The 24,770-nt window shown below is 36.6% G+C and overlaps 1 protein-coding gene across 18 annotated transcripts in view; it reads right to left on the bottom strand.

Moving 5' to 3' along the window:
* Positions 1-24,770, bottom strand: part of MBD5 (methyl-CpG binding domain protein 5) — a 498,386-nt gene that overhangs the window by 294,874 nt on the left and 178,742 nt on the right. Inside the window, exon 1 of one of the 18 annotated variants that reach the window (XM_024354839.3) lies at positions 6,553-6,661. The exons of the other annotated variants lie outside the window; for them this stretch is intronic. The gene's annotated coding sequence lies outside the window, so the exon portion shown is untranslated. Of the gene's footprint in view, positions 1-6,552; positions 6,662-24,770 lie in introns of those variants that run through there. 18 annotated transcript variants of the gene reach the window in all.

Raw genomic sequence — 24,770 nt, 5'->3', positions numbered from 1 at the left:
CGAGCAGCCTAACTGGGAGGCACCCCCCAGCAGGGGGACACTGACACCTCACACGGCAGGGTATTCCAACAGACCTGCAGCTGAGGGTCCTGTCTGTTAGAAGGAAAACTAACAAACAGAAAGGACATCCACACCGAAAACCCATCTGTACATCACCATCATCAAAGACCAAAAGTAGATAAAACCACAAAGATGGGGAAAAAACAGAACAGAAAAACAGGAAACTCTAAAATGCAGAGCGCCTCTCCTCCTCCAAAGGAACGCAGTTCCTCACCAGCAACGGAACAAAGCTGGATGGAGAATGATTTTGACGAGCTGAGAGAAGAAGGCTTCAGACGATCAAATTACTCTGAGCTACGGGAGGACATTCAAACCAAAGGCAAAGAAGTTGAAAACTTTGAAAAAAATTTAGAAGAATGTATAACTAGAATAACCAATACAGAGAAGTGCTTAAAGGAGCTGATGGAGCTGAAAACCAAGGCTCGAGAATTACGTGAAGAATGCAGAAGCCTCAGGAGCCGATGCGATCAACTGGAAGAAAGGGTATCAGCGATGGAAGATGAAATGAATGAAATGAAGCAAGAAGGGAAGTCTAGAGAAATAAGAATAAAAAGAAATGAGCAAAGCCTCCAAGAAATATGGGACTATGTGAAAAGACCAAATCTACGTCTGATTGGTGTACCTGAAAGTGATGCGGAGAATGAAACCAAGTTGGAAAACACTCTGCAGGATATTATCCAGGAGAACTTCCCCAATCTAGCAAGGCAGGCCAACGTTCAGATTCAGGAATACAGAGAACGCCACAAAGATACTCCTCGAGAAGAGCAACTCCAAGACACATAATTGTCAGATTCACCAAAGTTGAAATGAAGGAAAAAATGTTAAGGGCAGCCAGACAGAAAGGTCGGGTTACCCTCAAAGGGAAGACCATCAGACTAACAGCGGATCTCTCAGCAGAAACCCTACAAGCCAGAAGAGAGTGGGGGCCAATATTCAACATTCTTAAAGAAAAGAATTTTCAACCCAGAATTTCATATCCAGCCAAACTAAGCTTCATAAGTGAAGGAGAAATAAAATACTTTACAGACAAGCAAATGCTGAGAGATTTTGTCACCACCAGGCCTGCCCTAAAAGAGCTCCTCAAGGAAGCACTAAACATGGAAAGGAACAACCGGTACCAGCCACTGCAAAATCATGCCAAAATGTAAAGACCATCCAGACTAGGAAGAAACTGCATCAACTAACGAGCAAAATCACCAGCTAACATCATAATGACAGTATCAAATTCACACATAACAATATTAACTTTAAATGTAAATGGACTAAATTCTCCAATTAAAAGACACAGACTGGCAAGTTGGATAAAGAGTCAAGACCCATCAGTGTGCTGTATTCAGGAAACCCATCTCACGTGCAGAGACACACATAGGCTCAAAATAAAAGGATGGAGGAAGATCTACCAAGCAAATGGAAAACAAAAAAAGGCAGGGGTTGCAATCCTAGTCTCTGATAAAACAGACTTTAAACCAACAAAGATCAAAAGAGACAAAGAAGGCCATTACATAATGGTAAAGGGATCAATTCAACAAGAGGAGCTAACTATCCTAAATATATATGCACCCAATACAGGAGCACCCAGATTCATAAAGCAAGTCCTGAGTGACCTACAAAGAGACTTAGACTCCCACACATTAATAATGGGAGACTTTAACACCCCACTGTCAACATTAGACAGATCAACGAGACAGAAAGTCAACAAGGATACCCAGGAATTGAACTCAGCTCTGCACCAGGTGGACCTAATAGACATCTACAGAACTCTCCACCCCAAATCAACAGAATATACATTTTTTTCAGCACCACACCACACCTATTCCAAAATTGACCACATAGTTGGAAGTAAAGCTCTCCTCAGCAAATGTAAAAGAACAGAAATTATAACAAACTATCTCTCAGACCACAGTGCAATCAAACTAGAACTCAGGATTAAGAATCTCACTCAAAGCCGCTCAACTACATGGAAACTGAACAACCTGCTCCTGAATGACTACTGGGTACATAACGAAATGAAGGCAGAAATAAAGATGTTCTTTGAAACCAACGAGAACAAAGACACAACATACCAGAATCTCTGGGATGCATTCAAAGCAGTGTGTAGAGGGAAATTTATAGCACTAAATGCCCACAAGAGAAAGCAGGAAAGATCCAAAATTGACACCCTAACGTCACAATTAAAAGAACTAGAAAAGCAAGAGCAAACACATTCAAAAGCTAGCAGAAGGCAAGAAATAACTAAAATCAGAGCAGAACTGAAGGAAATAGAGACACAAAAAACCCTTCAAAAAATCAATGAATCCAGGAGCTGGTTTTTTGAAAGGATCAACAAAATTGATAGACCGCTAGCAACAATAATAAAGAAAAAAAGAGAGAAGAATCAAATAGACGCAATAAAAAATGATAAAGGGGATATCACCACCGATCCCACAGAAATACAAACTACCATCAGAGAATACTACAAACACCTCTACGCAAATAAACTAGAAAATCTAGAAGAAATGGATACATTCGTCGACACATACACTCTCCCAAAACTAAACCAGGAAGAAGTTGAATCTCTGAATAGACCAATAACGGGAGCTGAAATTGTGGCAATAATCAATAGTTTACCAACCAAAAAGAGTCCAGGACCAGATGGATTCACAGCCGAATTCTACCAGAGGTACAAGGAGGAACTGGTACCATTCCTTCGGAAACTATTCCAATCAATAGAAAAAGAGGGAATCCTCCCTAACTCATTTTATGAGGCCAGCATCATTCTGATACCAAAGCCTGGCAGAGACACAACCAAAAAAGAGAATTTTAGACCAATATCCTTGATGAACATTGATGCAAAAATCCTCAATAAAATACTGGCAAACCGAATCCAGCAGCACATCAAAAAGCTTATCCACCATGATCAAGTGGGCTTCATCTCTGGGATGCAAGGCTGGTTCAATATACGCAAATCAATAAATGTAATCCAGCATATAAACAGAGCCAAAGACAAAAACCACATGATTATCTCAATAGATGCAGAAAAAGCCTTTGACAAAATTCAACAACCCTTCATGCTAAAAACTCTCAATAAATTAGGTATTGATGGGACGTATTTCAAAATAATAAGAGCTATCTATGACAAACCCACAGCCAATATCATACTGAATGGGCAAAAACTGGAAGCATTCCCTTTGAAAACTGGCACAAGACAGGGATGCCCTCTCACCACTCCTATTCAACATAGTGTTGGAAGTTCTGGCCAGGGCAATCAGGCAGGAGAAGGAAATAAAGGGTATTCAATTAGGAAAAGAGGAAGTCAAATTGTCCCTGTTTGCAGACGACATGATTGTTTATCTAGAAAACCCCATCGTCTCAGCCCAAAATCTCCTTAAGCTGATAAGCAACTTCAGCAAAGTCTCAGGATACAAAATCAATGTACAAAAATCACAAGCATTCCTATACACCAACAACAGACAAACAGAGAGCCAAATCATGAGTGAACTCCCATTCACAATTGCTTCAAAGAGAATAAAATACCTAGGAATCCAACTTACAAGGGATGTGAAGCACCTCTTCAAGGAGAACTACAAACCACTGCTCAAGGAAATAAAAGAGGATACAAACAAATGGAAGAACATTCCATGCTCATGGGTAGGAAGAATCAATATCGTGAAAATGGCCATACTGCCCAAGGTAATTTACTGATTCAATGCCATCCCCATCAAGCTACCAATGACTTTCTTCACAGAATTGGAAAAAACTACTTTAAAGTTCATATGGAACCAAAAGAGAGCCCGCATCGCCAAGTCAATCCTAAGCCAAAAGAACAAAGCTGGAGGCATCACACTACCTGACTTCAAACTATACTACAAGGCTACAGTAACCAAAACAGCATGGTACTGGTACCAAAACAGAAATATAGATCAATGGAACAGAACAGAGCCCTCAGAAATAACGCCGCTTACCTACAACTATCTGATCTTTGACAAACCTGAGAAAAATAAGCAATGGGGAAAGGATTCCCTATTTAATAAATGGTGCTGGGAAAACTGGCTAGCCATACGTAGAAAGCTGAAACTGGATCCCTTCCTTACACCTTATACAAAAATCAATTCAAGATGGATTAAAGATTTAAACGTTAGACCTAAAACCATAAAAACCCTAGAAGAAAACCTAGGCCTTACCATTCAGGACATAGGCGTTGGCAAGGACTTCATGTCTAAAACACCAAAAGCAATGGCAATAAAAGCCAAAATTGACAAATGGGATCTAATTAAACTAAAGAGCTTCTGCACAGCAAAAGAAACTACCATCAGAGTCAATAGGCAACGTACAACATGGGAGAAAATTTTCGCAACCTACTCATCTGACAAAGGGCTAATATCCAGAATCTACAGTGAACTCAAACAAATTTACAAGAAAAAAACAAACAACCCCATCAAAAAGTGGGCGAAGGACATGAACAGACACTTCTCAAAAGAAGACATTTATGCAGCCAAAAAACACATGAGAAAATGCTCATCATCACTGGCCATCAGAGAAATGTAAATCAAAACCACTATGAGATATCATCTCACACCAGTTAGAATGGCAATCATTAAAAAGTCAGGAAACAACAGGTGCTGGAGAGGATGTGGAGAAATAGGAACACTTTTACACTGTTGGTGGGACTGTAAACTAGTTCAACCATTGTGGAAGTCAGTGTGGTGATTCCCCAGGGATCTAGAACTAGAAATACCATTTGACCCAGCCATCCCATTACTGGGTATATACCCAAGTGACTATAAATCATGCTGCTATAAAGACACATGCACACGTATGTTTATTGCGGCATTATTCACAATAGCAAAGACTTGGAACCAACCCAAATGTCCAACAATGATAGACTGGATTAAGAAAATGTGGCACATATACACCATGGAATACTATGCAGCCATAAAAAATGATGAGTTCATGTCCTTTGTAGAGACATGGATGAAATTGGAAATCATCATTCTCAGTAAACTATCGCAAGAACAAAAAACCAAACACCGCATATTCTCACTCATAGGTGGGAACTGAACAATGAGATCACATGGACACAGGAAGGGGAATATCACACTCTGGGGACTGTGGTGGGGAGGGGGGAGGGGGGAGGGATAGCATTGGGAGATATACCTAATGCTAGATGACGAGTTAGTGGGTGCAGCGCACCAGCATGGCACATGTATACATATGCAACTAACCTGCACAATGTGCACATGTACCCTAAAACTTAAAGTATAATTAAAAAAAAAAAAAAAAAGAAATCAGCGTATTAAAGAGTTATCTGCAATCCCATGTTTGTTGCAGCACTGTTCACAATAGCCAAAATTTGGAAGCAACCTAAGTGTCCATCAACAGATGAATATAAGAAAGTGTGGTACTGACACACAATAAAGTACTATTCAGTCATCAAAAAGAATAAGATGTTGTCATCTGCAACAACATGAATGGAACTAGAGGTCATTATGCTAAGTTAAGCCAGGGACAGAAAGACAAAGCATGTTTTCACTTATGTGTGAGATCTAAAAATCAAAACTATTGAACTCATGGAGATAGAGAAGGATGGTTACCAGATGTTGGGAAGGGTAGTTGGAGGGTTGGGGATACGTGGGGATGGTTAATGGGTACAAAAACTCCTAGAAAGAATGAATTAAGTCCTAGTATTTGATAGCACAACAGGGTGACTACAGTTGATAGTAATTTAATTGTATATTTAAAATAAGTAAAAATTGTTATAACAAGATGTCTTAGAAAAAAACTAAAAGTATAATTTGATTGTAACACAAAAGATAAATGCTTGAGGTGATGAATATCCCATTTTACATGATGTGATTGTTACATGTTGCATGCCTGTATCAAAACATTTCATATATCGTTCAAATATATACACATAGGTACCCACAAAAATTAAAATAAAAAATAAGACTATGACTAGTCTCATATCAGCTTTACTACTAAATGAATCTGATTCAGCTTTTACCACTATTTGAATTGTCAAATTTTCCAGTTTCCCAAGCTTTTTGATATTAGAATTGCAGATAAGGGATTGTGGAACATACTACTTATTAATTTGTTAATTTCTTGTCTCTTCCACATAATGCATGTTCACAAGAACAAAGATTTGTTTTGTTTTTGCTCTGTAGTCCAGTGCCTAACAGATAATAATAACTGAATAAATATTAGCTAAGTGGACAAATGAAGGCCTCTGTAAGGATTAGCTTTGTGTTATTTTTACATTTTAAGTAAATCTTGTCCTACAGTCATCTCTCAATTGAAGCAATAGTTGAACTTTTAAAAATATTATTATTAAAATTATCTCTTCTTTTAAGGCTCACTGAAAGGCAGAAGGATAGAAAAAATATGATAAACAGTATTTATATAAACTACAGGAAAAAACACCTGGTCTGTGTGATATAGTGGGAAGAGTTCTCAACTAGAGTTCTAGAGATCTAGGTTGGTTTCCTTCCTTTCCTTTTTCTATTAACTACTTACCTATTTATTATTCATCTATCCATCCTCCATTCATCCACTTCTTCCTCTTTGACTTACATATCTCGCCATTTTGGCTCGATTCATTATCTGTCAAATGAGTGGATAAAACCTGGTGATCTTTAGCCATTCTCTGATTCTGCTAACCGTAAATAATTGTGATAATATTTGACTATCCTAGAGGTTGGCTCACACTAGCTTTTCAATTAAATTTAAGCATGTTTATTTGTTTAAATGTTACTATAGCTTTGTAGGATAATGTGAAGTTAGGTAATGTGATTTCCCCAGTTTTTTGTTCTTTTTGCTTAGGATAGCAAAAAGTGTCACTTAGTGACACCTTCGCCAAATATGTATTTTATGTTACAGTTACACAATACTGAATTTTTGTGTGTTTCTGTATGCCTAATAATAGCAAACGTTTATTGGACATTTTCTATGCACCAGAAACTATTTTAAGCTTTTTACATACACTAACCTCACAACTCTCTATTAGTCATGTGCTGTATAATATTGTTTTGGTCAACTATCAATTGCATATATGACAATGATCCCATAAGATTATAATGAAGTCAAAAAATTCCTATTGCCTAGTATTTACTATACTCTATGTTTTCATTGTTATAGTAGAGTGTACTCCTTCTACTTATTAAAAAAAAAAGTTAACTGTAAAACAGCCTCAGGCAGGTCCTCCAGGAGGTATTCCAGAAGAAAGCACTGTTACATAGCAGATGACAGCTCCGTGTGGGTTACTGCCCCTGAGATCCTTCCAGTGAGACAAGATATGGAGGTGGAGGAAAGCGATACTGATGATCCTGACCCTGCATAAGCCTAGCCTAATGTGTGTGTTTGTGTCTTAGTTTTTAACAACAAAGTTTAAAAAGAAAAAAATTTAATAGAAACAAGCTTATAGGATAAGGATAAGTAGAAAATATTTTTGCACAGCTGTACATGATTGTGCTTTGTGTTTTAAGCCAAGTGTTATTATAAAAGCATCAAGAAGTTAAACAATTTAAAGTTTATAAAGTAAAAGTTACAGTAAACTAAGGTTAATTTGTTATTGTAGAAAAAAACTTTTAAAATAAATTTAGTGTAGCCTAAGTCTACATTATTTGTAAAGTCTACATTAGTATACAGTAATGTCCTAGGCCTTCGCATTCACTCACTACTCACTCACTGACTCACTCAGAGCAACTTCCAGTCCTCCAAGCTCCATTCGTGGTAAATCTTCTATACAGATGTACCAGTTTTTATCTTTCATATCTTACTTTTATTGTACCTTTTTTGTTTAGATATACAAATACCATTATGTTGTAATTCTCTACAGTATTCAGTACAATAATATGCTGTACAGGTTTGTAACCTAGGAGCAATAGGCTATACCCTATAGCGTAAGTGTACAGTAGGCTATAACATCTAGATTTCTGTAGGTACACTCTATGCTGTTCACACAATGAGGAAATTGCCTAACAATACAGAAAGTACTCATGTCATTAAGCGATGCATGACTGTATCATCCCCTGTGGTAGAATGGATTGCCATCTGTTTCACTACCACATCTCCACAGAAAGTGTGCACCTCTCTGTGCTTTGACTTTGGGCTTGGCTATGTAACTTCTCTTAGCTAATTGAATAATAGCAGACATTACCTAAGTAGAACTTTGAAATATGCTTATGCAGATTAGTCTGTTCCCTTGCAATCCTGCTGTTCATACCGAGAAAAAAAAATGTCTCAGGTATCTGTTGATCCAAGGAAGATGAGAGATATGTGATATGAACCTAGACTTACCCCCTACCAAGAACCAAGTCCAGCTGAGCCCAGCCTGGATGAGACCTATCCAGTGGTCTCATCCAGTGGTAGGGCTAAGACATTAAGCCATGCAAGTCTGGTCAAGGGCTTATACTCTTAAGTCCCATGCCATATTGCCACTACACTATACTGGCTATATTGTATGATATTAAATTATGTATTAATACACTAGTGAGTGATCTGGCACATATTAAAATTCTTAATTTTGTCTATATTGTCTATATATACATCAATGGACAAAGCTGTCTTGCAATTTGGAGTAAAATGTTTTTTATCAGGGGAGTTTTAAGAGGTTTGGAAGCCTGGCCGTCAGTACCAACAACAGTTATGGAGGCAAGGGAAACTGGCCCTTGAAAAGAAGGGTGATGACAACTCCGTGAGGGTGGAGATTATATGTCTCTCATCATTTAAGCAAGAAGGAAATAAATTAGTGGCAGAGTAAGGGTGACTTGATGTTTCTTCAGCTGTCAAAAAAGAAGAGACTGCTTTGATCATGAAAGATGATGGGATGGCATGCATCAGTCCACAGCTGTACGCCCCAGTCATACAGAATAGGACTCAGCAAACATTCGAGTGCCATTCAGAGAGAAGAAACACACATCCAATCCTAAACATATGAAATGGCAACAACAAAAGGAGGAAAAGACATCTTATGAAAACATGGCCACCTACTTGGAACATTCCATAGTGTGACATAGAGTAAGTCTGCTTAGGATTATTCCATTGATCCCCAGGGGCCAGTTGCCCAGCGCTCAAAGCCCAAGGTGGAAGACAAGTGCTTCCATGAAGAGCTGATGAGCTGGCCTCTCTGCAGACTGCTCCGTACCCTGTGCTGTCCTGCCTCAGATGCAGAGAGAGAGCACAAGGCTCCCTCTCTCCTCATCTTTGGTGTGCCTGTGTTCTTGCTACCATCACAGCTGAATGCAATGAAAGGCCATCCTCTGAGAGGAGCAGGGGTGGAGATGCTAAAGCAGAGGATCCCTCCCATTGCTGATAGATCCTCATCTGGCATACGCTTCACCCACCCACCCCATTCTCTGCTCCCACATACCGTAGCCTCATCACAGAAGACGTGACATGGAAAAAACACTGTGTCCACCCTAGTTCTTTTCTTAAATTTGGGCAGGGATCCGGGGTGTAGGTTAAGAGATTTTTAATTTGCCAGATTGTATGCTTATGTTGTTGAATGTACAATGAATCTATGGTATGACAGCAGTTTCTGGATAAACATTACTTTAGGTCCTAAAATGCAGAAGGGAAAAAGCAACTTTTGTCAGATGCCTATTTTGCTTTCATTTTATCTCTAATATTTTGGATGGGGAACCATCCAAAGCTTCTGGCTGCATGAAGGTCAAGTGTGCCAGTGTGCAGCTGGGTTTCTTTTCCAGAACTAAAAGTACTTTGGGTGGTGCTGAGGGTCAGCGGAAGAAGTAAAGATTGTGAGAAAGGAGAAACATGGGCTTGGGGAGAACCCAGAATTGGGGACAGAAGACCTAGCACTAGGCTACAGCACTTAGCACCTCTGATCTTGTTTTTCCTCATCTGTAAAAGGAGATTAACAATGCTTTTCTGCCCACCTCTTGGGGAGAAGGGAAGAATATAATTGTTAAAAAAAAGTTTTGAAAAATAAGCAACACTGTCTTTATATAAGTAGCCAAGCATTATTAATTATCCACCCCATATCACGGTAGATACCTGTATTCATGCTATCTGGACATGAAAGCAGTCACATTTTAGAAGTCATGAAGTTGGTGCTAATAAACCTAATCTACAGAAAAAAAAAGTTTTTTGTCTTGAGACATCAATAATATAAAATAAATGCACTGCTTTCTGGAGTCAGATTAATAAGACTACATTATAGACAGCTCTTGGGGTAGTTTCGTAGCTCATTCCCATACCAAATAATGGATCTCACTGTTAACAGATCTACTACAGTTTCTACTCTCTAGCTCTGGCTGACCAATTGAGGCATGCATATGTGATCTAAGCTTGATCGGCCAGGTTTCTCTTCTAATATTTTCAAATTTGCACCCATGACTGGGCACTTGTATCATTGGCTCCACTCTGGAGAAAGCTACTGTCCAGAGCTATCTTTGTTCCCTTCCTTCCCACCTTCCAATTGCATTAGAAACTCCAGTATTTCCCCAGAAAATACCCTTTTTGTATAAGCTTGCCAAAATTTGTTTTTCTTCTTGTAATCTTAAGAAATTTAACCAAAAGTTTAAAAATCCATTGTTTTTTTCTGTTATAATTTAAAAGTGCAGACAGAGGATTTCTTAAAGACAAGACCAAATAAAGCTTGCATTTGTTTTATATCCTATCAAAGTAGTTTTGCAATTTATAGTTGTGGACAATGTGTCCCCTGATATTCATTAAAAATTCTTCCATATTTTCAAAAACCAAGGTCTGGCTGGGCATGGTGGCTTATGCCTCTAATTCTGGCACTTTGGGAGGCTAAGGTAGGAAAATCGCTTGAAGCCAGGAGTTTGAGATCAGCGATATAGCAAAACTTTGTTTCTACAAAAAAAAAAAAAAAAAATTAGCTGGGCATGGTGCTGCACACCTACATTCCTAGCTATTTGGGAGGCTGAGGTGGAAGGATCACCTGAGGCCTGGAGTTCCAGGCTGCAGTGAGGTATGATGGTGCCTGGGTGACAGACTAAGACCTTGTCTCAAAAAAAAACCCCGCCCACAACCTGCCCACTCAAAAACAAAAACAAAAACAAACAAACAAAGAAACAAAAACAGGGTCCATGGGCCCACAAGGAGTCTGTGGATAAATTATATATCAGTAAAACTGAACAAAGTAGATATCTTTCATAATCTTATGTATTTTATGCATTAAAACATTTTATTTCTATTGAGCTTTGTTTACTCCTTTTGATAATTCAAGGCAAGTGAACATATGGGATTATTTATGTCACTGATTTACTCAGAAGTGCTCAAATATATTCCAGACACTATTTTGGGGGCTGGCGATGTAGCAGGGACAAAACAGACAGTCTTTGCCCTCACAGAGTAGTGGTAAGAAAGAATACGTAGAATATAAAATTTCACACTACTGTTAGTAATGAACCTGGTACAAGTACCACAGCGAGGAGATTAGAGTAGCTTAAAATGTGAGAGTAAGAAACACAAAATGCTTAGAGGAAATTAATGTGCAATCCTTAACCTATATCTAGTTTTAAGTGATATATTAACATATGAAGGGAGCCCTGCCATAGTCAAGTTTAAGAGCAATAATAAAGTACAACTACTAACTACCACAATGACAATAAAGGTAAATAGCAATGCTAAGGTTACTTTACCAGTAATTTCATATGTGCTATTATAACTTCTTAATAATCTGTCAGGATGGGCAGGTGAGAAAATGGAGCCTTAGAGGCCCACCAAACTTGATCACTTTGATTAGCGGTAGAACCAGGAATATAGCCTGGTTTTCACATCTCCTGGTTTTATTTCCTTTATACCACATTACCTAATCACAACCGAAGACAAGTTTCACAGCAGACAGTGTTGAAATTTCTTTTTATTTACTTCCATAATCTACTTGTGACATGGGGTAGAGAAGCAACATAACAGGGGTCATATAGGAGCTACTGGTAACAAATTGAACACTTTTGGTTATCAGGCATAAGCTCAGATTAGCAAGAACTTTGGGGTGGTATGAGAGATGTGATACTGGGGAAATTTAAGAATGAATTACAAAAGCAGATTTTTCCAACCAATGAATTGAACCATTTAGTGCAGAAGTTGGCAAACTTCAGCCCATGGAGTAAGTCCAATCTGCTACCTGTTTTTATATTGCCTGTGCGAATTGTTTTTACATTTTTAAATGGTTCAAAACATGCTAAAAGAGGAAAGATATTTGACAGCAAAAAGTTACATAAAATTCAAATTTCAGTGTCTATAAATACAGTTGAAACACAGCCATGCTTATTTATGTACTGCCTATGGCTGCTTTCACACTACAAAAGCAAAGTTGAGTAGCTCCACAAAGACCTGGGTCTCAAGTCCTAAAATATTACCATCTGGTCTCTTGCAGAAAAAATTTGTTGGCCTCTCACCTAGAAGGTCACAGAGTTAATGTTAAAGGCAGTAATAACATCTGTTTAACTTATAATTTTAAAAATGAGTAAATGCATAGTTATTTAAATATTTCTTCCCTTTAAAATGGAATGATTTGAAAGCACCTGAGGCAAATGAATGAATATCCTAGAGGCCTAAGAAGCATGTTCACATCTTAGCCACTCAATGAGTTGATCACTTGGATGACCTCTAGACACCATGGTATTTTTTGTTAATATACAGGTTTAAATTATTTCATTCTCAGTCTGACATTTTAAAATTTACTGACTCACAGATTGCTGGCTAAAGACAGAATTAAAAAAAAACAGTTGGTGACATCCAATTAATGAGAAGCATAAACATTCTTTGATGTCTATAAATTTGCCTCAAGATGACCATCACCATATCAAAAAGTTGTATTTATGTAGTTAAAAGGGGTAAGTCTCAAATACGTTAAAAGTCTGTGTTAAAAGAAATTTGGTGATGATCAGATCCAAAATTTTCTGGTTTAGAAATTAAAATCAGTTAATTTAGAAAGAATAAAATATAAAAAACTCTAAAATGTAACATCATAAACACAGTTTTGCATGTACTTTTGATGCGGCAACTTAAATTTACTTTTCAATATCCACCTAAATACTAGTTTGGCCTCAAAGTCAAATACTGTTTAAGTATCATCTGACTTTTATAGTTACTGTTGTTAAGTCCTCCTATTCCCTGCTCCCTGCCCCACACATAATTTAAAGTAAAATAAAAGCAGATCATTTACTAAAAGTGAGAATGTTTTAATGTCTTTATTATGCATATTAGCTTATATTTAAAATAAATTTAATGATATAATTCTTGACAATATAGTCTCTCAAATTTTTGTAGCTAAAAAATAATAACATCCTTTTTTGAAAATCTTAAGGTTTACCTCCTAAGAAACATTGAGGAACACTATACTAAAGAATAGGGAAAAAATTAAGTGATAATATTATTCATACCACTTGTTCATCATTATTTTTTCAGCTAAGAGATGAGTACAACTCTTTGCCAGCCACTATGGAAGAAAGCCAAGAGAAAAACGACAGTTCCTGCTTTCAAAGAGCTTACTGGCTGGTGGCTGGAAGGAGACGAATACAAAGATTGATAAGTTCTCTGACACAGGTAAAGTAAGCCACTGTTATCATGTAGAATAAAGATGAACTCAGTTTCTGGTGGTGAGAACAGAAAAGAACGAACAAATAGGAACTATTAATAAGGTACAACACACTGCGCATCCTGACCAATTAGATGAGGGAAGAAAGATAAAGAATTAAAATTGTTGTCAATGAGATGCCTTATATTTAGAGATATAAGGAGAAGAAAGAAAGGGTCTAGTGAATGTTTACCTAGAAAAAATGAATATGCTAAAAATTTTCCTCTAGAGATGACCAAATCCTCTTCCTTCTTAATTTCAAGTTATTATAAAAAATCCCTCATCCAAAACCTTTGGAAAATCACAGTGTTTTAGAACTAAGAATTTTTTAGAGTTTTGAAAGGTAAGATTAAAACATACAAAAATTAAAACATACACACATATACATACACACACCTTTTTAATGTCTAAAATACACGTCAAAGACTGCTCTATACCAAACTATAATTTCAGGCTTTTTATCATTGATGATTGATAATGATTCAAAAAGAATGGACTCTAAGTACCTGATGAATAAATAAAATGCAGTACTGTATATCTATATAATAGAACATTATTTGGCTATAAAAAGTAATGGAATTCTGATATATACTGCAACACAGATGAGCCTTGAAAACATTACCATGAGTGAAAGAAACAAAAGGCCATGTATTGTATGATTCCACTTATATGAAACATCCAGAATACGCAAATCCAAAGAGACAGAAAGTAGACTAGTGTTTGCCAGGACTGGGAGTTGAGGGAAATAGAGTAGGAAATGGATACAGGGTTTCTTTTTGGAGTGAGGAAATGTTCTAGAATTGAACAGTAGTGAATGATATACAACACTGTGAATATACTAAGAAGCACTGGATTGTACAATTTAAAATTTTCAACTTTATGACATGAATTATATCTCAATAAAGCTGTTATCTTTTCTTTAAAAAACAATGGGCTGGGCATGGTGGCTCATGCTTGTAATCCTAGCACTTTAGGAGGCCAAGGCAGGAAGATTGCTTGAGTCCAGAAATTTGAGACCGGCCTGAGCAACATAGTAAGACCCTGTCTCTACAAAAAATACAGAAAAAAATTAGCTGGGCATGGTGGCACACGCCTGTAGTGCAGCCACTTGGGAGGCTGAGGTGGGAGCATCGCTTGTGCCTGGGAGGTTGAGGCTGCACTGATCCATGATTACACCACTGCCCTCCAGCCTGGGTGACAGAGCGAGATCCTGATTCAAAAAAGAAATTCATATTTTTTTATCTCGTGAACATGCACATTTTAAAGTATTTAAAATAAGCCATCAAGATGAATTATTGTAGGGACGTACTTGTTTGTGACTTTGAATAGCCACATGGATCTCGTAAGATCCACTGGAAAAAAAAATTGTAAAAGAGTTCCTCAGATACTTCATATTTTAAAATAAATATAATCATGGAACATCTATAATTAGTATGAATAAATAAACACAGGAAAATAATCAAAGAACAAGTCTGGGCTACAGTGTGCTTATTCCAAAAAATATAACAAAAATCGAAAATTTCAATCAAACGCTGAAAGTAATTTTAAAGAGTTAATCTTGCAGTTTTCTCTGAGTCCAAAGTTTACATTCTTTTTATACCAAATGAGGTTAGGAATGTTTATAAATGAATTCAAAGCTACTACAATAGGATCACTGTGAACTATGGCTTCTGAAAACTGAAGAAAATGTAAATTTGAAGATCCAACTAGAAAAATGAAAGAATGAAGAAACTGGAAACTAACTTTGAACAACCTTCAGCTTTAACATGTAAAGGATAATTCATAGAGAAAAAAAGAAACAAAGAAAGAAAGGGACAGCAAAGTCCCCCTAAATCTATCTCAATTCATTTGGGTCCTAGACTGATGTTCTATTAGGCTTAAGCATAAAATATTACTCAATAAAACTTATAAATTGGTTTGCTGATTCACGTATGAAAATATGCTGAATGATCCCTTCCACTGGCAGATTACAGCTAGTTAGCAATGGATAAGGAGAAAAATTTACTTCAGCAGATTGGGAAAGTCTACACTGAATTTACAATCACATAATCTTCTCTTGTACATACATATAAAAAGGGAACTATCTAAAGACAGGATTTTTTAAGATCTTAAGTAATCAAAACTAGATACAACTGAAAGTTTAGTAGAAGTGAAAAAAGTATATATGTAATGAAAAATCAGCATACTTTCTTTAATATTCATAGAAAATAAATTAACAAGATAAAACATTTACATTACCAATGTTTATATAGTCATCTAAGTTATTTTTTAAAATCTGTGTGTTTTCTTCAGGTTAAGCAATATAAGTAAAATAAATGGGTAAACTTTGATTTATAATATAATAAGATGATTACTAGATTCTAACATATGACATGAGCTAAATTTAAGCAGCTCCCAATATTTACCCTAATATGTGGTAAATCACAATTTTTAAAAATTGTTATTGTTTTGGCCTATTAAGATAATACAAGTTTAATATTATTCTAAAAGTTTAACAATATTAAAAAAGTATAAAATATAATTGGATCTGTGTAATTTAGCAAAATATGAGCTTGCCAGTCATTTTATAAGACCTATTATCTCTTGAACAATATAATAAATGAGGTATGTTTGAGGTATTCAAAAAAAAAGAATTAAGCAGTTTTTTTCTAAATGGTACATCCTTAACATTGGAGGTAGAAAGGGGTAGGGTATACATAAATGAAGATAATTTAGTAGTAGCAACTGGTTTGTATGAAAATCAGCCTGTAAGTCTTATTTAAAATGTAGGAATTAGGCTAATGCTTGTAGCTCTAAATAAGTAGTTTTATGGCTTTTCTTTGTGAAATGAAAATAAAATTAAGATCTATTATGTAACATACCGTGATCAAAAAGTATTTGTTAGGCTTCCTAAAGTCCACATTAGAATTTTAGTTGGAACTAAAAAGCAATGAAAAACAAATGTCTTCCTCCAAGAGGTAGTAGTTTCTATTTTATATGTGTTTGATGTGTTTGGATATTTGTCCTCTCAAAATCTCATGTTGAAATGTAATCTTCACTGTTGAAGGTGGGGCCTGGTGGAAGGTGTTTGGATCATGGGGACAAATAGCTAGCTCATGAATGGCTTAGTGCCATCCCCTGGTGACAAGTGAGTTCTCACTCTGAGTTCATGTGAAATATGGTTGTTTAAAAGTATGTAGCACCTCCCCCCGCCCCTTGCTCCTCCCCTCACCATGTGACATGCTTTGCCTTTCACCATGGTGGCATGCTTCCTGAGGCCCTGATAAGAAGCCAAGCAGATGTTGGTGCCATGCTCATACAGCCTGCAGAACTGTAAGCCAATTAAATCTTTTTCCTTTATAAATGCCAGTCTCATTATTCCGTTATAGCAATGCAACAATAACCTAACACAGTGTCTTAGTCTGAGCTTCTATAACAAAGTGCCTTAGACTGGGTAATTTATTTTAAAAAAAGAAAGAAAGAAAAAAGAAGTTTATTGCTCACAGTTCTGGGGAATGGGAGGCCCAAGATCAAGGAACTGGTAGATTCTGTGTCTGGCAAGAGCCTGTTCTTCATAGATGGTGCCTTTTATGTGTCCTCAAATGGCAGAACAAGTTTCCTTGGGCCACTTCTATAGTGGCACTAATCCCATCATGAGGGATCTGCCCTCATGATCTAATTGGCCCCTAAAAGTCCCACCTCTTAACATTATTGCATTGGGAATGAGATTTCATCATATGAATTTTGGGTAGACAGAAACATTCTGACTAGAGTGCTAAGTAATACACAAAACTACAAATCTCAAATAACACAATGAGATATATAATAAAATGATCATATGTAGCAAATTCAGCTGTATGCTCCTATGTCAACATAATCAGTTTTAGAATGTAATTTAAAAACTATCTATTCATGGTAAAATCAAAATGAAAAAGTTACAATATATTATGCCAATGCCAATGAAAAGACAGAAGTAATAATGAAAGTTACAAATAACATTTGGATTTGAAAAAATGTAGTATCACATATAACGGTGTTTAATCAATCCCATGTGAAAACATAACTAGAGACAATTAAAATACAATTTGCTTCAAATAAATTCCTTTGATTATAATTTATAGAACAGAGGCATTTGATGATACTATTTCTATTCATTTTATAATTCATGGAAATATTTGCTTTGCTATAAAAGTTAATTTTACAGTTTCTAAAAAAATAAGTAGTTGAAGAGAAAAGCTGGGGAACGAAGAGTCCCTTAAAGTAACCATCAGGTAAAAGTAATCTATAAAAATAATTGTAATAGTCAAGTGATGTTTACAGGCAACCTTGGAAAAAAAAAAAAAGAACAGATAACCAAAAATGAAAAAGGCAGCAAGATCACAAAATTGTTTCCAGCCACACATTTCACCTAAAAGAGATGAGCAGTCATATAAAGTAGGTATAGCCTGGCGTGGTGGTTCACACCTGTAATCTCAGCACTTGGGGAGGCCGAGGCAGGCAGATCACTTGAGGTCAGGAGTTCGAGACCAGCCTGGCCAACATGGTGAAACTCCATCTCTACTAAAAATTAAAATAAAATTGGCCTGGCATTGGAGCGCATGCTTGTAGTCCCAGCTACTTGGGAGGCTGAGACACCAGAATCTCACTAGAACCTGGGAGGCAGGGGTTGCAGTGAGCTGAGATCATGCCACTGCACTCCAGCCTGGGCAACAGAGTAAGACCCTATTTTCAAAAAATAAAATGAAATAAAGTAAAATAAAATAAAAGTAGGTATATAGGGGAAACAAACACAAGGTAGAGTGTCCTTATTCCATGTTTTCTAGATTGAATAATATACAAACTACATAAAATCAATTGATTAACTAATCTTAATAATAATTCCCCAGCAGCATCCAGCAGAAGCTGGAAGAGGTAAGAAACAGCTTATTCTTTAGAAGGAGAATGGCTCTGCCAACACACTGGACCCACTGGATTTGGGTCCAGTGATACTGATTTCAGACTCCTGGCCCCTAGAACTATAAGAAAATAATTATTTTTTGCATTAAGACACCAGGTTTGTGGTAATTTGTTACAGAAGCCACAGGACACTAATACACAAACAACATGCTTTAGGGCACTAGGGCTTAACTGAAAGTTATTTTGGTATACATGAAAAGTTATCTATATGAACATATATTAATGTCGTGCCATATATCTTAGGGAATTTATTTGTGATAGTTAGTTGATTTTATTTTGGGTGATGAACGCAGGTATATAATCGTGTCATCTACACCCAGGGGTTTAACGTCATCTTTTTTTTTTCTAACTTCTAGTATCTCTCTCAGCTGGCTCCCTTTAGTACAATGTTAAATAATAGTCACGCCAGTGGGTATCTTTGCAATGTTCCTGACTTTTGCACAAATGCTTCCAGTGTTTCCTCATTCCTCCACCATCTCCCACCCTCGAATGATCTGTTATGGACTGAGGGGACAATTAGTAACTTTTCCAAGTCTAGTGGTGTTGTAACCGAGTAACCTATTTTTAAGGGGTTTTTTTTTTTGTCCTTTTTTTTTTCTTTTACTTCCCTCCCTTATTTGGTGCCTGTTTCTTGTTAATAATAAAATAATGAACTTTACTCTCCTTCTTTCCCCCAGGCACTCCCTTGCACTGCTCACTTATCTAATTATGTCTGCTTAGAAGTTTCTGTGATTGAATCTTGAGACAATCCAGGTACCTATGCAATTTTCTCCCAACAAGAGATTATGTGAGTGTACAGTTAATTTACAACCTATATATGCTCAAGATAGTGCTAGCCCATTTACCAGATTGGACAATAGCACATAATAAAGCACTGAAGCAAGTTACGTGGTCCTGTACCTCCTTGCCCCTCCTGCACATCCTTCATACCAAATTTCACTTTTAACTTGTTGTATTCTGGCCAAAAATTTGAAATGGTTTCTTTAAGGCAGGAAGTCTAGACCATTTCCCCAATGCTACTTTGGAAATAAAGTCACTTGTCTTCCACTGAACTTTGTCCTTGTAATTTGGTTTTGCAAACAGCAAGCAGCTGAACCTGTATTCAGTGTTTCTGACTATTTTCAATGGTACGTGCATTGTCTTTCCAATTATTGATGCCATGCTATTTAACCTGTAGATATTCATAACTGCTTCATCTTCATGTGTATTCACAATGAGACTGTGTTCATCTCACTTAACATTTTTGTTGACTGAATTTCTCTGGTCTAATATAAATACCTTGCTTACCTTTATCTGGCTTTTCATCTTTATGTTTTGACATTTATAAGATACTATATTGTATCTTTTAAACATATCAGAGAATAGAGTGCTCTATGATTTGGTCAGAAATCTACTTTTTAAAAAGTGAGAGGTTGGGAAGGTAGTGGGGAGGGGAGATGGAGAGAGACTGGTTAACGGGTACAAAAATACCATTAGATAGAAGGAATAAGTTCTAGGGTTCAATAGCAAAATAGGAATATTTTGTTGTATATTTCAAAATAGCTAGAAGAGAAGGTTTGAAATGTTTCTAACCCAAAGAAATGGTAAACATTTGAGGTGGTGGATATCCCAATTACCCTGATTTGATCATTATTCACTGTATACATGTATCAAAACATCATATGTACCCCATAAGTGTGTATAATTATGTTTCAACAAAACATGTTTTTAAAATCCACTTACATTAATTTTTCTCTTGGCTGATTCCCCTTAGTAAAATGTTAAATGATAATGTGACAGTGGGCATCTAACAGAAAGAATTGTTCTTCATTCTGTTATTTTGTTTTCTCTCTGTATACATATATATGCGCGTGTATATAATATATATGTCTACATATACAAGTGTGTGTGTCTCTCTCTATTTTTTTTTTTTGAGACAGGGTCTCACTCTTGTTGCACAAGTTGGAGTGCAGTGGCGCGATCTCGGCTTGCTGCAACCTCCACTTCACAGGCTCAATCAATCCTCCCAACCTCAGCATCCCAAGTCACTGGGTCCACCAGCTAATTTTTGTATTTTTTGTAGAGCTGGGGTTTCGCCATGTTGCCCAGGGTGGTCTCGAACTCCCGGACTCAAGTGATCCTCCCACCTCAGCCTCCCAAGTCGCTGGGATCACTGGCTGATTTTTGTATTTTTGTACAGGCAGGGTTTTGCCATGTTGCCCTGACTGTTCTCAAACTCCTGGGCTCAAGGGATACGTCTGCCTTGGCCTTCAACAGTGCTGGGATTACAGGCATGAGCCATTGCAGCCTGCCTATTTTCTACATATTTTTAAACAAAAATATCATTGGTACTGTTTATTCTATTTTTCTCCATGGGTAATTTCTCTGTATCTTTGTTCCAGTGGTTATGTTTATAATTTTATGCAACTTTGTTTTTACGAATAAACATGTAATTTATATCTGTCCTTATTTCTGTATTCAAAATCTATTAGTTCACTGTTATAAGCAATTATAATATTTGCATACTTTCTATTACTCTGTCCTTTTTCTTTCATCCATCATATTTCAGTTAATGTTTTTCACTATTTTTCCTTGTATTGTTAAATTATGCTGATACTTTTATTTTTTGTCAGCTTTAATTGATATTCTTTGACTTCCAAGTATTAAAGATGAGAAAATTAGTCCACGCCTGTAATCCCAGCAATTTGGGAAGCCAAGGTAGGCGGATCACCTGAGGTCAGGAGTTTGAGACCCGCATGGCCAACATGGTAAAACCCCGTCTCTACTAAAAATACAAAAAAATAAAAATAAATTAGCCAGGTGTGGTGGGGGGTGCCTGTAATCCCCAGCTACTTGGGAGGCAGAGGCAGGAGAATCGCTTGAACCTGGGAAGTGGAGGTTACAGTGAGCCGAGATTACGCCACTGCACTCTAGCCAGGGCAACAGAGAGAGACTTGTCTCAAAAAAAAAAAAAAAAAAAAAAAAAAAAAAAGACAATTGTAAAGACTGGGGAAAAAAAGTGGAGAAAACAGGTAGAAGTGGTATATTTTTAGGGAATATATTTTATTTTTAGGGAATTTTAGTAAACATTTTATATTTATATTTATATATAGTGTCTACATTTTGTTCTTTAGCTCTAATTCCCACATTTTAGTCTTTCTTTTACAGTTAAATCCTTTCAATGCTTGCTGACAGTCCTTCTATGATAATTTTCCTGTTTATTTATATCTGATTGGCAGTAGCTCATTTTCTAAGAATGTTTTCAAAAAGTATTTCTTGAGTTCAAAACTGTCTTTATATTTGTTGAGTTCAAAACTGTCTTTAGCATTTAAACTTGAAGACATTTGGGCTAAATTTAAAATATTAAACACTTTCCTTTCTATAAGATCCTGTAGCTGTTACTCCACTGGCAACTGGTACTAAATGTTGATGTGGATAAGACAGACACAAGTCTGACTTTTTCCCCTTCTATTATTGACCTGACTATTCTTTCTTCATGTTTAATGTACAGAAATTTTATGAGGACATGTCTCAGTATTGACAGTTCTAGGTCAACTTTCTCTGGTCCATGGTATGCTCTTTGAATATGTAGATCAAAATTATATTTTAAATTATTATTGAGTCTTATCTTTAAATAATTCATTCTTTTCTACTCTTTTGGTTTTCTTTTGTGTCTTTCTCTGTCTCAGTCTATCTACATACATTCACAAAATTTTATTTCTAATCTTTTTTTTCTTTGGTTTATTTTATTCATTCTTCACATTTTAATCCACAATATTCTTTAAGGTGCTTTCCATGATGTCTAGCCTTTCTTGTGCTCCTTCCAATTTCATATTTGAAATAAATCCTTTTTTCCTAAGTTTGGCCAGCTCATAGTTCATCTTCTACTATTGTTTCATGATGTCTTTTCCAGAGTCCTTGCTTTCTGGATTGTAGGTTTTTCCAACAAAGGTGATTGCTTTATTCATTTTTTCTCTTCTCTTTTCTCCCATTCTTTCCCTCTCTCCTTTTCTTTCTTCCTGAAGAAAGCTAAGCATTATATTTTCAGCAAAATTAGAGTTCAGGTTTGACCCTTATACTCTAAAATAGGCAAAAGGGGATGCAAAATTAGAAGGAGCCACATGAAAATACATGAACAGAAGCAGTCTTGGAGAAATTTATCCATGGTAAAGGGCTCTGCAGTGTAGATCCAAGAAAATGATGTCCACAATCTATTCTCTGATTGTACACATAACATACCTTATGTTGCTACAGGTATTGCTTATAATCACAAGTATGGGAACAAAGGTGAGATGAGTTGTCAGCAGAATCTTGCTAGACTCAGCTTTAGAGAAGCATAAAAGATAGGGCTACATAAAGGATCCACAGACAAGCCATCCTTATAGGAAGTAATTTGTTTCTGTTGCAGCGGAGATTACCTTCTTGTGAAGACTTACAAAATTGCAACAATAATGTGAACCCACCCTTTCCTTGACCCTCCTTCCTAATGCACACGCACCTCTTGAAAACAGGTAGCCAGGTAAAACCATTATATTCTGTCATGAGCAACAGAAGAAGAACAGTAGTAATAACAAAGATAATTCAGGAAAAGAATAAAAAGAATAGCAAAACACACAGACATCAAGCGAGCACTAGAAAAATGTCATCAGAGTGCAAGGGAATGGGTGGAAAATTATTTTTACAGGTTTATTAGCCATTTGCATTTCTTCTCTGATAAACTGCATTTTCAGGTCTTTTATGCAAATAGGCCATCTTTCCCACATTTAATTGTTACAACTCTTTGCATGTTAAGAAAATCAGCATCTTCTTTGTTGCATGTACCAAATATTAGTTCCCAGGTTTCCTTTTAATTTCATTAGTGCCTTTTAATTTCATTTGTGAACTTTCCTAATTATTAAAAATTGTTCTGGTAAAAAATTAAAAATTCATTAGTTTACAGCTTTTTTTTTTTTTTTTGAGATGGAGTCTCGTGATGTTGCCTGGGCTAGAGTGCAATGGCGCGATCTTCGCTCAGTGCAACCTCCACCTCCCAAGTTCAAGTGATTCTCCTGCTTCAGCCTCCTGAGTACCTGGTATTACAGGTGCCTGCCACCACATCTGGCTAATTTTTTTGTATTTCTAGTAGAGACTGGTTTCACTATGTTGGCCAGTCTATTTTACAGTTTTTAAAGAGTTGCTTTTTATTATTTATTTATTTAAGAGATGGGTTCTCACTATGTTGGCCAGGTTGGTCTCGAACTCCTGACCTCAAGTGATCCTCCCACCTCAGCCTACCAAAGTGGTGAGATTACTGGCATGAACCACCACACCTGGCCTAAAGAACTGCTTTTTAAACAAAAAAGTTATTTACCATTGAAGTTACCTCTAAAAAAATCCAATATATGTTCCAAAGATGTTTTAAATTCCTCAAATCACATCAATCCCAAGTGCAAAACTCACTAATAGTTTCTCTTTGTGATTAAAATTAAACCTAAATTTTTAATTCTTTAATATGATCTATAAGCCCCTTACATTTCTGGCCTTGTAATCCCTTCAACCTCATTTCAAACCACTCTTTCTCCCACTTTCTCCATACCAGCAGACTAGATTTCTTGTTGAGCCTCAAGTACAATTGTTTTTGCTGAATCAACAGTCTTTACATTTGCTGTTCCATTTTGCTGCCTAGGTCACTCTTCTAGACATTGCTCACCACTTCCATCAACTTGGAAGTTTCTGCTTGAATATCACTACCTCAGGGAAGGCCTCCCTGACCACTTTATCAAAATAGGACTTCCAATTCCAAACCCAATTACTTTCTATCTGTTTACCATGCTTTATTTTTCTCTTTAGAACATATCATATTTTGAAATTATATTATGTAATTATTTACTTGTTTATTGTTTGTCTTCCCTAATAAGGTAGTAAGCTCCATGCAGGCAAGGACTCCATCTCCTTCACTGTTTATGCCAGCTCCTAGTGATAGTGGCAGGAGGCAGTCAAACGCCTAGGCAGATAGAGGCAGGGCCAGTGAAACCCAACCTTCAAGCCAATGACAGTTTAAAGCCTAGCTACAAATCTCAGGTAAATCCAAGGACCGGACTGAGAACTTCTCTTCCTGTTTGGCATGCTTTCCTCCGATTCATCCCTACCCTTCACTTATTTTACATGTACCTACCCTTTCCTAATTTGTTTTCTACACTGTTGTGCCCCTTGAGCCTTTGTTTTAGCCTTTTTTGCATACTCACAAACCAATCAGCACACACTCCCCCATTCT

The sequence above is a fragment of the Pan troglodytes genome, chromosome 13 (genome assembly GCF_028858775.2).
Source record: "Pan troglodytes isolate AG18354 chromosome 13, NHGRI_mPanTro3-v2.0_pri, whole genome shotgun sequence".
NCBI classification, from domain to species: Eukaryota; Metazoa; Chordata; class Mammalia; order Primates; family Hominidae; genus Pan; species Pan troglodytes.
Note: the sequence above shows the minus strand (reverse complement) of the source record. Positions and strands in the feature narration are given on the sequence as shown.